The 7,913-nt window shown below is 34.7% G+C and overlaps 4 non-coding genes across 4 annotated transcripts; all 4 read right to left on the bottom strand.

The window, feature by feature from the left end:
- Window positions 1–1,327: 1,327 nt before the first annotated feature.
- On the bottom strand, window positions 1,328–1,401 carry TRNAS-ACU (transfer RNA serine (anticodon ACU)). Its single transcript has one exon. It is a non-coding gene; the product is annotated as a tRNA-Ser (tRNA).
- A 3,431-nt stretch (window positions 1,402–4,832) lies between these two features.
- Window positions 4,833–4,906, bottom strand: TRNAS-ACU (transfer RNA serine (anticodon ACU)). The gene has a single exon. It is a non-coding gene; the product is annotated as a tRNA-Ser (tRNA).
- A 1,095-nt stretch (window positions 4,907–6,001) lies between these two features.
- On the bottom strand, window positions 6,002–6,075 carry TRNAS-ACU (transfer RNA serine (anticodon ACU)). Its single transcript has one exon. It is a non-coding gene; the product is annotated as a tRNA-Ser (tRNA).
- A 1,082-nt stretch (window positions 6,076–7,157) lies between these two features.
- Window positions 7,158–7,231, bottom strand: TRNAS-ACU (transfer RNA serine (anticodon ACU)). Its single transcript has one exon. It is a non-coding gene; the product is annotated as a tRNA-Ser (tRNA).
- Between the last annotated feature and the right edge of the window lie 682 nt (window positions 7,232–7,913).

Raw genomic sequence — 7,913 nt, 5'->3', positions numbered from 1 at the left:
GCTAAATTGTGCTTCCTAGCTGTTTTTATAAAATCACTGAATCAAATCTAACTCTGATTACATCAGAGAAGGCCAGGTACCCTACACCAGAACAGGGGGATTTGAAATTTTGACTTGTCTACTTAAAGATCACCAAAATCTGATAACAAGGTCAATTACGTCCCTGTGTGGGATTGAACCACCAACCTTTTGGTTAATAGCCGTGCACACTAACTGATTGCGCCACAAAGACATTTTGCAAAAGTTCTTCTGACAAAGGCTAATAAGCATTCATCTAAAACGTTTCCTAGAAAAACTTTAAAAAGTCAATAATCTGGAGAGTTTTTGTAAAATGTTTCTTCCATCAACCAACGAAGAAACACATTGGTACTTTCCCATGATGAGTGAGTGCTTCAGGATCTCTTGCACTTACATGTGCAGCAGAGTACAGCAATAGAAGCATGCTGGGCCCATAACCCAGCGGTAGGCAGATTGAAACTATCCTCTGCTATATGCATTTTTTTTTGTTAATTAAAGTAATCCAAAACTGGGATTGATATTTTGGCTCTTTTATTTTTACTTAAAGTACAATAACTTTTACCATTTTAATTTGTTTTAAAAGTATATTGACAGTATTGTTTTCTTTCAAAAATCCACTTAATTTTCTTTACCCTATTATTAAAATGGTAATTGACAAAAACAAACTACATTGTCACCAGAAGAGCAATACAAAATGTACAAGTGATATATTAAAATCATCTTTCCAGCTTGAATTTCAATGATGCATTGGGGCAACGATTTTGTGAGAAACATTTTCACCCTTAAATAAAGATTTTCTTAATTCCTTACCTGTGTGCTAATTATATATCACCTTGTTTTCACATTAAACAGACTTCCACATGAGAAAGCAGCAAGGATGCAGTGGCGTTAATGTTTCCTGGTGTCAACCTGTATTATTTCAGTAGACATTGAAATGAGGATGCATCTTGCTGCCTTTCCAATGAAGCAAGTTTAATTTAGTAATAGGTTAAAAACCATCCTTACAAAGGTGTTAATCAGAGACTTGGCTTTGTGGACACTTTTCAGAGAACAAATTTGTTAGCATAAAAATAAAGCCAGAAAATTAAGAGCTGTTTAATCACTCAATTGGATTTTTTTTGCCAGCATATTTCTTTTTCTCTGCAACCCACTGCTAAATTGTGCTTCCTAGCTGTTTTTATAAAATCACTGAATCAAATCTAACTCTGATTACATCAGAGAAGGCTAGGTACCCTACACCATAACAGGGGGTTTGAAATTTTGACTTGTCTACTTAAAGATCACCGAAATCTGATAACAAGGTCAATTACGTCCCTGGGTGGGATTGAACCACCAACCTTTTGGTTAGTAACCAGACACACTAACCGATTGCGCCACAGAGACACTTTGTAAAAAGTTCGTACTGACAAAGGCTAATAAGCATACATCTAGAACGTTTCCTAGAAAAACTTTAAAAAGTCAATAATCTGGAGAGTTTTTGTAAGATGTTTCTTCCATCAACCAACGAAGAAACACATTGGTACTTTCCTATGATGAGTGAGTGCTTCAGGATCTCTTGCACTTACATGTGCAGCAGAGTACTGCAATGGAAGCATGCTGGGCCCATAACCCAGAGGTAGGCAGATTGAAACTATCCTTTGCTATATGCATTTTTTTTGTTAATTTAAGTAATCAAAACTGGGATTGATATTTTTGCTCTTTTATTTTTACTTAAAGTATAATAACTTTTACCATTTTAATTTGTTTTAATAGTATATTGACAGTATAGTTTTCTTTAAAAAATCCACTTAATTTTCTTTACCCTATTATTAAAAGGGTAATTGACAAAAACAAACTACATTGTCACCAGAAGAGCAATACAAAATGTACAAGTGATATATTAAAATCATCTTTCCAGCTTGAATTTCAATGATGCATTGGGGCAACGATTTTGTGAGAAACATCTTCACCCTTAAATAAAGATTTTCTTAATTCCTTACCTGTGTGCTAATTAGATATCACCTTGTTTTCACATTAAACAGACTTCTACATGAGAAAGCAGCAAGGATGCAGTGGCGTTAATGTTTCCTGGTGTCAACCTGTATTATTTCAGTAGACATTGAAATGAGGATGCATCTTACTGCCTTTCCAATGAAGCAAGTTTAATTTAGTAATAGGTGAAAAACCATCCCTACAAAGGTGTTAATCAGAGACTTGGCTTTGTGGACACTTTTCAGAGAACAAATTTGTTAGCATAAAAATAAAGCCAGAAAATGAAGAGCTGTTTAATCACTCAATTGGATTTTTTTTGCCAGCATATTTCTTTTTCTCTGCAACCCACTGCTAAATTGTGCTTCCTAGCTGTTTTTATAAAATCACTGAATCAAACCTAACTCTGATTACATTAGAGAAGGCCAGGTACCCTACACCATAAGAGGGGGTTTGAAATTTTGACTTGTCTACTTAAAGATCACCAAAATCTGATAACAAGTTCAATTACATCCCTGGGTGGGATTGAACCACCAACCTTTTGGTTAGTAGCTGGACACACTAACCGATTGCGCCACAGAGACACTTTGCAAAAAATATATACTGACAAAGGCTAATAAGCATACATCTAGAACGTTTCCTAGAAAAACTTTAAAAAGTCAATAATCTGGAGAGTTTTTGTAAGATGTTTCTTCCATCAACCAACGAAGAAACACATTGGTACTTTCCCATGATGAGTGAGTGCTTCAGGATCTCTTGCACTTACATGTGCAGCAGAGTACTGCAATGGAAGCATGCTGGGCCCATAACCCAGAGGTAGGCAGATTGAAACTATCCTCTGCTATATGCATTTTTTTTGTTAATTAAAGTAATCCAAAACTGGGATTGATATGTTAGCTATTTTATGTTTACTTAAAGTACAATAACTTTTACCATTTTAATTTGTTTTAATAGTATATTGACAGTATTGTTTTCTTTCAAAAATCCACTTAATTTTCTTTACCCTATTATTAAAATGGTAATTGACAAAAACAAACTACATTGTCACCAGAAGAGCAATACAAAATGTACAAGTGATATATTAAAATCATCTTTCCAGCTTGAATTTCAATGATGCATTGGGGCAACGATTTTGTGAGAAACATCTTCACCCTTAAATAAAGATTTTCTTAATTCCTTACCTGTGTGCTAATTAGATATCACCTTGTTTTCACATTAAACAGACTTCCACATGAGAAAGCAGCAAGGATGCATTGGCGTTAATGTTTCCTGGTGTCAACCTGTATTATTTCAGTAGACATTGAAATGAGGATGCATCTTGCTGCCTTTCCAATGAAGCAAGTTTAATTTAGTAATAGGTGAAAAACCATCCTTACAAAGGTGTTCATCAGAGACTTGGCTTTGTGGACACTTTTCAGAGAACAAATTTGTTAGCATAAAAATAAAGCCAGAAAATGAAGAGCTGTTTAATCACTCAATTGGATTTTTTTGCCAGCATATTTCTTTTTCTCTGCAACCCACTGCTAAATTGTGCTTCCTAGCTGTTTTTATAAAATCACTGAATCAAATCTAACTCTGATTACATCAGAGAAGGCCAGGTACCCTACACCATAAGAGGGGATTTGAAATTTTGACTTGTCTACTTAAAGATCACCAAAATCTGATAACAAGGTCAATTACGTCCCTGGGTGGGATTGAACAACCATCCTTTTGGTTTATAGCCGTACACACTAACTGATTGCACCACAGAGACACTTTGCAAAAGTACATACTGACAAAGGCTAATAAGCATTCATCTAAAACGTTTCCTAGAAAAACTTTAAAAAGTCAATAATCTGGAGAGTTTTTGTAAGATGTTTCTTCCATCCACCAACGAAGAAACACATTGGTACTTTCCCATGATGAGTGAGTGCTTCAGGATCTCTTGCACTTACATGTGCAGCAGAGTACTGCAATGGAAGCATGCTGGGCCCATAACCCAGAGGTAGGCAGATTGAAACTATCCTTTGCTATATGCATTTTTTTTGTTAATTTAAGTAATCAAAACTGGGATTGATATTTTTGCTCTTTTATTTTTACTTGAAGTACAATAACTTTTACCATTTTAATTTGTTTGAATAGTATATTGACAGTATAGTTTTCTTTAAAAAATCAACTTAATTTTCTTTACCCTATTATTAAAAGGGTAATTGACAAAAACAAACTACATTGTCACCAGAAGAGCAATACAAAATGTACAAGTGATATATTAAAATCATCTTTCCAGCTTGAATTTCAATGATGCATTGGGGCAACGATTTTGTGAGAAACATCTTCACCCTTAAATAAAGATTTTCTTAATTCCTTACCTGTGTGCTAATTAGATATCTCCTTGTTTTCACATTAAACAGACTTCCACATGAGAAAGCAGCAAGGATGCAGTGGCGTTAATGTTTCCTGGTGTCAACCTGTATTATTTCAGTAGACATTGAAATGAGGATGCATCTTGCTGCCTTTCCAATGAAGCAAGTTTAATTTAGTAATAGGTGAAAAACCATCCCTACAAAGGTGTTAATCAGAGACTTGGCTTTGTGGACACTTTTCAGAGAACAAATTTGTTAGCATAAAAATAAAGCCAGAAAATGAAGAGCTGTTTAATCACTCAATTGGATTTTTTTTCCAGCATATTTCTTTTTCTCTGCAACCCACTGCTAAATTGTGCTTCCTATCTGTTTTTATAAAATCACTGAATCAAATCTAACTCTGATTACATCAGAGAAGGCCAGGTACCCTACACCATAACAGGGGGTTTGAAATTTTGACTTGTCTACTTAAAGATCACCAAAATCTGATAACAAGGTCAATTACGTCCCTGGGTGGGATTGAACCACCAACCTTTTGGTTAGTAGCCAGACACACTAACCGATTGCGCCACAGAGACACTTTGTAAAAAGTGCGTACTGACAAAGGCTAATAAGCATACATCTAGAACGTTTCCTAGAAAAACTTTAAAAAGTCAATAATCTGGAGAGTTTTTGTAAGATGTTTCTTCCATCAACCAACGAAGAAACACATTGGTACTTTCCCATGATGAGTGAGTGCTTCAGGATCTCTTGCACTTACATGTGCAGCAGAGTACTGCAATGGAAGCATGCTGGGCCCATAACCCAGAGGTAGGCAGATTGAAACTATCTTTTGCTATATGCATTTTTTTTGTTAATTTAAGTAATCAAAACTGGGATTGATATTTTTGCTCTTTTATTTTTACTTAAAGTACAATAACTTTTACCATTTTAATTTGTTTTAATAGTATATTGACAGTATAGTTTTCTTTAAAAAATCCACTTAATTTTCTTTACCCTATTATTAAAAGGGTAATTGACAAAAACAAACTACATTGTCACCAGAAGAGCAATACAAAATGTACAAGTGATATATTAAAATCATCTTTCCAGCTTGAATTTCAATGATGCATTGGGGCAACGATTTTGTGAGAAACATCTTCACCCTTAAATAAAGATTTTCTTAATTCCTTACCTGTGTGCTAATTAGATATCACCTTGTTTTCACATTAAACAGACTTCTACATGAGAAAGCAGCAAGGATGCAGTGGCGTTAATGTTTCCTGGTGTCAACCTGTATTATTTCAGTAGACATTGAAATGAGGATGCATCTTACTGCCTTTCCAATGAAGCAAGTTTAATTTAGTAATAGGTGAAAAACCATCCCTACAAAGGTGTTAATCAGAGACTTGGCTTTGTGGACACTTTTCAGAGAACAAATTTGTTAGCATAAAAATAAAGCAAGAAAATGAAGAGCTGTTTAATCACTCAATTGGATTTTTTTTGCCAGCATATTTCTTTTTCTCTGCAACCCACTGCTAAATTGTGCTTCCTAGCTGTTTTTATAAAATCACTGAATCAAATCTAACTCTGATTACATCAGAGAAGGCCAGGTACCCTACACCATAAGAGGGAGTTTGAAATTTTGACTTGTCTACTTAAAGATCACCAAAATCTGATAACAAGTTCAATTACGTCCCTGGGTGGGATTGAACCACCAACCTTTTGGTTAGTAGCCGGACACACTAACCGATTGCGCCACAGAGACACTTTGCAAAAAGTATATACTGACAAAGGCTAATAAGAATACATCTAGAACGTTTCCTAGAAAAACTTTAAAAAGTCAATAATCTGGAGAGTTTTTGTAAGATGTTTCTTCCATCAACCAACGAAGAAACACATTGGTACTTTCCCATGATGAGTGAGTGCTTCAGGATCTCTTGCACTTACATGTGCAGCAGAGTACTGCAATGGAAGCATGCTGGGCCCATAACCCAGAGGTAGGCAGATTGAAACTATCCTTTGCTATATGCATTTTTTTTTGTTAATTTAAGTAATCAAAACTGGGATTGATATTTTTGCTCTTTTATTTTTACTTAAAGTACAATAACTTTTACCATTTTAATTTGTTTTAATAGTATATTGACAGTATAGTTTTCTTTAAAAAATCCACTTAATTTTCTTTACCCTATTATTAAAAGGGTAATTGACAAAAACACCAGAAGAGCAATACAAAATGTACAAGTGATATATTAAAATCATCTTTCCAGCTTGAATTTCAATGATGCATTGGGGCAACGATTTTGCGAGAAACATCTTCACCCTTAAATAAAGATTTTCTTAATTCCTTACCTGTGTGCTAATTAGATATCACCTTGTTTTCATATTAAACAGACTTCTACATGAGAAAGCAGCAAGGATGCAGTGGCATTAATGTTTCCTGGTGTCAACCTGTATTATTTCAGTAGACATTGAAATGAGGATGCATCTTGCTGCCTTTCCAATGAAGCAAGTTTAATTTAGTTATAGGTGAAAAACCATCCCTACAAAGGTGTTAATCAGAGACTTGGCTTTGTGGACACTTTTTAGTGAACAAATTTGTTAGCATAAAAATAAAGGCAGAAAATGAAGAGCTGTTTAATCACTCAATTGGATTTTTCTGCCAGCATATTTTTTTTCTCTGCAACCCATTGCTAAATTGTGCTTCCTAGCTGTTTTTTATAAAATCACTGAATCAAATCTAACTCTGATTACATCAGAGAAGGCCAGGTACCCTACACCATAAGAGGGGGTTTGAAATTTTGACTTGTCTACTTAAATATCACCAAAACCCGATCACAAGGTCAATTATGTCCCTGGGTGGGATTGAACCACCAACCTTTTGGTTAGTAGCCAGACACACTAACCGATTGCGCCACAGAGACACTTTGCAAAAAGTACATACTGACAAAGGCTAATAAGCATTCATCTAGAACGTTTCCTAGAAAAACTTTAAAAAGTCAATAATCTGGAGAGTTTTTGTAAGAATTTTCTTAAATCAACCAACGAAGAAACACATTGGTACTTTCCCATGATGAGTGAGTGCTTCAGGATCTCTTGCACTTACATGTGCAGCAGAGTACTGCAATGGAAGCATGCTGGGCCCATTACCCAGAGGTAGGCAGATTGAAACTATCCTCTGCTATATGCATTTTTTTTTGTTAATTAAAGTAATCCAAAACTGGGATTGATATGTTAGCTATTTTATGTTTACTTAAAGTACAATAACTTTTACCATTTTAATTTGTTTTAATAGTATATTGACAGTATAGTTTTCTTTAAAAAATCCACTTAATTTTCTTTACCCTATTATTAAAAGGGTAATTGACAAAAACAAACTACATTGTCACCAGAAGAGCAATACAAAATGTACAAGTGATATATTAAAATCATCTTTCCAGCTTGAATTTCAATGATGCATTGGGGCAACGATTTTGTGAGAAACATCTTCACCCTTAAATAAAGATTTTCTTAATTCCTTACCTGTGTGCTAATTAGATATCACCTTGTTTTCACATTAAACAGACTTCCACATGAGAAAGCAGCAAGGATGCATTGGCGTTAATG

Source organism: Pseudophryne corroboree, chromosome 8 (assembly GCF_028390025.1).
Source record: "Pseudophryne corroboree isolate aPseCor3 chromosome 8, aPseCor3.hap2, whole genome shotgun sequence".
NCBI classification, from domain to species: Eukaryota; Metazoa; Chordata; class Amphibia; order Anura; family Myobatrachidae; genus Pseudophryne; species Pseudophryne corroboree.
The sequence above is the reverse complement of the archived record's forward strand: the minus strand, read 5'-3'. Positions and strand labels throughout refer to the sequence as shown.